Below are 8,010 nucleotides of genomic sequence, written 5' to 3' on the forward strand. Positions count from 1 at the left end.
GTGAGGAGCCCGAATTTTGAGATGGTTTCGTATTGTTTACTTTATGGTGTTTCTGTGTAATTGTCATTCTAGTTTATCCGTTTCCTTAATCTTTTTTGACATATACTACAGTGGTACACTACTGTTCTCTTTATTTGGCATACACGTATATACATTCGAATACTCTTTAGTTTCTATGCATCTTTTTCAACAACCAATACTCCTGTAGATCTAGATACAAAAATAATAATTACCATCTCAGTCTGAAATACTTTATTTTGTTTATTAGTTGTTATTGACTTTGAGCTAGCTGTCAGTAAATGCCAGTACTGACAGATGTGTACTTGGTATCTTTGTTGTTGTTGTGGATGATGAATGGATATGTATCCTGTAACGTCCTGGCTGTGTTTTGTTTTATGTTTTTCTTTGTATCGACATATGTCTGATGAGTTAAGCTTTTTTGTATAGTTGTTTTTTCTTTTGTTGTGCTGTCACACCACTTTCGAGGTTTTTGAATTCTCACTCATCAATTCGTCTCATTTTTTTTTTAAGTTACATTGCTAAATTCGAGGCAAGTCATAATGTAAACTTGCTTTATCCACATAAACTTATCATTTTTCTATTCGATGCAACATTTGATAAATGCACAAAACATTACAAGCATCTCTAAACAAACTAACACCTACACAATCTATACTAATTCAATATAATATAATGTAAATTATATACTATACAGAACGTGTTGTACTTACAAATTTCTGTGAGCACCTAAATACGTACAATATAAGTATCGAACTAATATACGACTTTAGAACCCGTAATACCTACCAAGAAATGCCCATAAAGTACCAACCAACGACTTATGATAAGATACTAATTGAACTAGTTCAACAATTACTTAAGATAGAAATAGAACGGGAAAATAAAAAAAAAAACCGGATTATTAATAATTAGAGGAAGGGTTGAGCGCCCACGAACATAGTTAACTGCGCCATTTTCTTTTTGTACCTGTCCAACGTCAGAAGCCCGTAGTTCGTTGGTTGTCTTTGGTTCATGTTTGTCATATTTGTTTTTCGTAAATTTTTTGTTAAAACTTAAAATTTTTGTATCAAATGTTGTTTCGATGAGTCTTTGCTGATTTTAGTCATAAATTGCAACTCATTACAATATAAAAAATAGATCCGCAATAAGTGGTGCACAGTTAGTTCCCATCGGAATTCCAATAACTTATAAATGCCAATATACGGAACCTCCAAAGCGTACAAAAATGTTATTAAGTAAAAATTCAAGTGCAAATATAGTATCAAAGCATGTGTAGTATGTTAGTTTTCTCGATTGAATTTCATTTTTTTCGTGTCCAAGTTTTATACATAAGTAGACAACACGGTATAAGATTTTCTCATTGTTGAAGGCCGTACGGTTGTCTATTATAATTTACTGATTACATTTAAAGCATTTGAACTTTGATGAATAGTTTTCTTATTAACAATTATACCACATCTCTTGATTTTTATATCCACAATGATTTTAAATCATATGGTTTATGACGGTCAGAGTTTAGAACATGGATTAGCTATTGTTGACATAATATAATCAAATGCTGGAAGACATGTAGATCTTATCATTTTGATGCCATTATACATGAAAAAGAGGCGAACACTTTCGTAAGAGACATTCAGACTCACATGTCAACAGTTATACGTCACGGCTTAAAAAGGCAAATATGTCTTTCACAAAAAACAACACAGAACACTAAAAACATAGCAACATGCACAAACCACACAAAAACTGAGGGTGATCTCAGCTGCCCCATACATGTAAGCAGGTCTGGATGTATTCCCGTGATACAGTAAATGATGTAGTTAGGAGAAATTAAAAAAAGATCATCTAGAATGTTAGATTAAATCTTTATCCGTTTTTATTTTTAATATAAAAAATAAAATTTGGTATGATTGTCAACGAGACAAATCTTCACAAGAGACCATCGGACACAGAAATTAACAACTATAGGTCACCGTTCGTCCTTCAACAATGAGCAAATCCCATACCGCATAGTCAGCTATAAAAGGCTCCGAAATAACAATGTAATACATTCAAACGAGAAAATAAACGGCCTAATTTATGTACAAAAATGAACGAAAAACAAATATGTAACTTCTAAACAAATGAAAACCACTATATTACAGGCTTCTGACTTGGGACAGGCACATACATACAGAATGTGGCGGGGTTCAACATAATAGCGGGATCCCCTAACCTGTGACAGTGATGTAACAGTACAACATAAGAACGAACTCAAAAAAGTCGGTTGAAAAAGCTAGTTTAACTCATTAGATATATATAGGTGAATAAAAATACAAATATTACAAATACAAGTGCACAAGTCTGACGCCCATTAGTTTAGGAACAAAATAAGCTAAATACATTGAGCTCGAGGTATTAAATATTTTAAAATAATAAAAATATGGTGGAAAAGGCTGAATTGGGCATTTACCTTGTATTAGTATTGGTATTATTTAAATCGGTGTTATGGGAAACATTTTACCCTGCATCTTAGGAGAGAAAAAATACTAGGAGTCGGAACATTGTTTATCTAGATGCTCATTTGAGACCAAAATTTACGCTCATCAATGACTTTATATATACTGTATTAACTTCTCGTTAGATGATATTGCAGTATATACTCATCTTCATGTGGAATGTATTTCTAACGAATACGATATCATTGATTATATTCCTCCTATGATTTTTTTCCCGATAGAAACAAATGGATATTGATGATGAATGTGAATTTGAGGGTTTCATGCCAGCCATCATGGCTTTGTTACCGTAATGGAGTACTTGTGTCCTAAATATTCTCGGTGATACAATCACATTCAAGTAGGTCTCGACATTAAATTGCCACTATATAAACGTTGTTTTTCCTTCAGAAAACCCCTCCATTTGTTATTGGATTGATTAATTTTTCAAGTGGTTTTGAGTATTTTATGCCATTTTATCATTTGCATGGTGTCTATGTTCTTTCTATCGGTAACGCTTCTTTTGAACTGTATCTTAATTGTTTATTTACCTTACTTGGAAGTGATATTCTTTCTGCCCCTTTCTTACTGCTATTAAGTTCAAATCCTTTGCTTTCTCCATGTCTTTTATGACCTAAATTATATATCGTCTAGCTATTATAAATGTCACGTGGGTCAGGTTAACTATGTATCGTCTATTATAGATTTCACGTGCGTCAGGTAAACTATGTATCGTCTAGTGTAGATGTCACGTGCGTGATCAGGTAAACTATGTATTGTATATTGTAGATGTCACGTGTGTTAGATGCATTTAATTATAACTCAGATATTTTCACTCATTATCATTATGAGTAGGATAGTAACTGACCTTATACAAGTCACGGTGGGTATGGTTGTCCTGCGAGAGAACGTTCTGTGCTGGTGATTCGGTCCTGACGGGTGCTGGTGATCAATGAAAAAATGTAAACAAAGACGAAAATGATGATTTTTGACGTTTTCACTCATAAAAAATGGAAGAAAACAGTTGAGATTTTTCAATTTTGTTTCTTATGGATTCATATGTAAACCATTAAAAAGTTGACTCTCTAAACTGTTTCAGTAAGCGTAACACAAAAATGCTCATTTTCAGAAAATCTAGCACTGAAAAAATAAAACAAATATGCTCATAGAGTCCGCTTTCTACACCGCAATTCACACGACAAAACTATTTTGTGAAAAAACATTGCAATTTATTAAAATTTAGCATTTTCTAAATTTATTCATGTCCTGATACTGTGCTGGTGGGTCCTGTCATTGTGCTGGTGGGTCCTGATACGGTGCTGGTGATTTCGGATAAGAAGTTGGTCATATTTGAAACAAATGTTACAAAATCAATAAAATTGGGCAGATAATTGTTGTCAATAGGATCTATGACTCCTATTTTAGCTCTTGTGCATCCATTTGGTTGTTTAATGTGTGTTTTCAAATGATCATAACTTGTATTACATAATTACATAAAAGGGCAACATCTGTCGTCCAATATCAGATAACAATATATAGTATCTAAAATAAGAATAGTTTTATTAAGATATTAAATGCCCCTTACAATGATGCTTCAACAATGATCAAAGCCCATGCCGCATATACATGTTTGTTAGCGCTCCGCATACCCCTCCCCACTTCCACCCACCCAACCCTCCTCATTTCCTCCTTCATTGTTACAGTGGTGTACCAACACAACAATTTATCATATAAAATAATAACACAAAGACACACATTATTGAACAACGAATGCTCGCAGATACTGAAAGCTAGTTCAAAGTCGCATTTTCAACTAATAGATAAACCATGTTCTCATATACAAAAATCCTAATCGTGTCGATTAAAAAAGTCTTAAAACTTAAGTTCACATTTTAATGTTTGATGAAGCAGAACTTTAAAAGTGTGCAGTGAATCTTGTGCTCACAACAGTTATTGTCATTATTATGTTTACATAAGACTTATAAAGGAATTAAGAAGGTACCAAGAAATATTTTACAGTTCAATTTAATGATCATGAATGGAAGGAAATGGGTACGGAAGTTTACATAGGACAAAAAGAAATTGATAGTATTTTTTGGCGAAAGACTTCAACGCTTCTTTGCATTATATAGTACAGCTCTTCTATAAAAGCATGCAAAAAAAAAAACTTTGATTGACTTGCTTGCTATGTTTGCTTGGATATTTTCAAACAATAGGTAGGCGGAGTTTCAATACATACTGGGATTTGATTGGACAAATACAAACTGACAGGAATTGAAGTTAATGTTTATTGTCCAAACAAATTGTAGTATATAGTAAACAGACTACTTACCTGTCGTTTACAAACATCCAAACAATCATAGCAAGCAATTTTATCAATGGTTTGCTTTGCATATATTAATAGAAGAGCTGTAAATTCTAAAAAAAATAATTCTTGTCGTAGATGGTTAAATCCTCAACAAAATCTCAATAACTTTGTTGGAACGGATAAGGGTTTTAAATCAAATTTTCGCGGACTTTTTAGCTTCCACCCTCAAGAGGCATGTTAGCTGTTCGTATGCTATTGCACCTGACGCACGGAAACTTTCACATTTCCATCTTCTTTTCTGAAATATTTTACCCAGCTCATACTTGACAGGATTGTTATCCTAGTAAAAGGTGTAACCAATGAATTGAACACAAGTTAAAAATTCCACAATACTATATAATTCATTTTATGTGTCAATTTGTTCGATAAAAGTCGAAAAGAAGAGAGTTTTTTTAATGTCATGATTATCTGTCGCTTTCTAGATCTATGCTTAGCATTTGTTTCAGATGACATGGACTCCTCACCCTGGTGATCCTGCTGCCTTTCATAACTTTATCCGTATACATATATTAATAGATAAACAAAAGGCTGCAACTAGTATTTTTGTATTTAAAATGATTCGTTGTAACGAGAATATTTGTGGTGAATGGAAACTGAGGGTAAAAATCTTAAATTGCTTATAAATGTTGCTGGACCCAGTTTCGTTATCTGATCTGAATTTTCTGAAATGTGCAAGGTAGATAGACATTGGCCTTTTGATTTTTTTTACTCGGTAAGTTTTGCCCTAATTGCTTGAACTTTTGCAATATTAAAGCCGATTTTAATGAGTTTGTAGACAAAGGGAATATTTTTTTTATTTTATGGGTTATTGTTGAAGGTCGTACGATGACGTATGGTTGTTAACACATACTTCCTTTGGTTTCTTGTGGAAATTTGTCCATTGAAAACAAACATACCACATCATCTACTTTATATAAGTATTGTATAAATTACAACGTATTTTGGTGATCTTGCACAATGATCTTAATTCCGAAAATCGTAAACATATTTTCTTATCTTAAAAGGAGTCAAGAAGGATTCCATTAACAGGCCAATAAATAAGATTACAATTAATTTTAAAAAAATAAAAAATAGGGGTATTTTTTTCTCTCATAATAACAGTAAACAGATTCTCAACAATGTCAATTTCAAGAAAGCTGACATCAGTTAATTAGTCAATAACAGTACAGCATCAATGATCTTGAATATATGCCACTTTTTACTAAAATATAAATGCACAGAACCAGGACATAGGAGCACAGAACCAGGACCGTTTTTCTTATCACCAGCACAGCGTCAGGACAATTCCGTTTAACGAACTTGCACGACTTTTGCAATATAATATTGTTGTAATATACTTTGCATGGTACTTATGACGCATCACAGAAAAATTAAGCAACAAAACAGTCGTTTTATTGCCGTTCTGATACAATGTAAACAAACCCACCAGCACAGAATCAGGACCCACCAGCACCTGACAGGACCAAATCACCAGCACAGAACGTTCTCTCGCAGGACAACCATACCCACCGTGAAGTGCACATTTAATTGTACAAGACTTTGATTGATTTTTGACACTCAAGTAAATAAAAGAAGAACGTTTATCTGTTTTGTAGGGTTATTATACATGTTATAACAACTCACTTTTCAAACAAGCAAGGCTGTTCGTATATAATTTATCAACCCGAAATATGTAAACAGATGTTTCGATATTTATTTGCATAAGATCGACTTCTACCTTACGAAGCTCATTATTTTATTCAATAGAATCTATTGCCATGCAATTTTGGAAGACTCTCGTTTGGGTAGGAAGTTCTGATATCACACACGAATATTCACAGTTTCTCAAATCAACCTTTCGATTCAACATTCTAGCAAGATCCTTAGCCTATTTTTGTTATTTACATTGAAAATGTTCAATCTAAACCATAAGCAGTGTATATAAAGTGCGAATCCAGCTAGTTCATTTTCACTGTCATATGCGGGTATGTCTATTGTAGAATAAAGGATCATGGGAAAACTGTATTTGTTTACGTTTTGAAAATACCAAATTAATTGATTTGAAGGAAAGTTTTTACATATTTTCATTGTGATATGTCTTTATTATTAGTACGGTGACCAGACCCAATATTTTTAAAATTTAATCGTCAAACATACTATATGGCTATATTATATATCATTGGATTCGGAAAAATGAGTACTTTTGGAATATCGATGTCGTCAAAAGGTAAAGAAATATGGTAACAGTTTTGCACAAATTAAGGTCAAAGATCAACATATTGGTTTCTTTTTTTCTTTCTATATTTTCAAAATTTAAAGATATCAGCAGCATTTTGTGTTAAATTTTAAATCAATTGACTTTGAATTATCTCGAAAATGTAAAAAAAGGAACTTATTATTTAGTAATTGATTAATTCTGAAAATTGGCGTTTTTCAAACACTTGTTCTATTATACAAGATCAATTCCGTTAAAGTTACAGTAGTTACCTTGCCGGGTGACATCCAACCTCAGCAATAAATGATAAATGTTGTTTTCAATTAAAGCCTTCTATCCCGAACGTTTATTATGCTAAAGCTCATGCATGTAAAAGAGGGACGAAAGATACCAGAAGGACAGTCAAACTCATAAATCGAAAATAAACTGTCAACTTCTAGCTAAAAAGGAAAGAAGACAAACAGACAAACAATAGAACACATGAAACAACATAGAAAAGTAAAGAATAAGCAACACTAACCCAACCAAAAACTGGGGGTGATCTCAGGTGCTTCGGGAGGGTAAGCAGGTCATGTTCCACATGTGGCACCCGTCGTGTTGCTTATATTATTACAAATCCGGTAAATAGTTTAATTCGGTAGGTCACATTCACGAAAGGGAAGAGGATTGTATTTACGACGTAAGGAACATATCCGATATCATTTGTGAAACGGTTATTCCATAACGGTCAACCAACTTGTGATGGCGTCCGTAAAATTTACGAAGGGAATGTTGCTACTTAGAAATGGAAAGTTCACTTCGAAAGCTGAAATCATCTCTTTTGTCGTAATTTTTTGTTTTCAACCGACCCTCATTGTCAATTTCTAGATGTTACAGTTGGGGAAAATCAAGCACATAGTTGGTGAATGGGAAAAAATCTTTAACTATTTTTTATACTGCTAATGTTCCCC

Source organism: Mytilus edulis, chromosome 13 (genome assembly GCF_963676685.1).
Source record: "Mytilus edulis chromosome 13, xbMytEdul2.2, whole genome shotgun sequence".
Taxonomy (NCBI): Eukaryota; Metazoa; Mollusca; class Bivalvia; order Mytilida; family Mytilidae; genus Mytilus; species Mytilus edulis.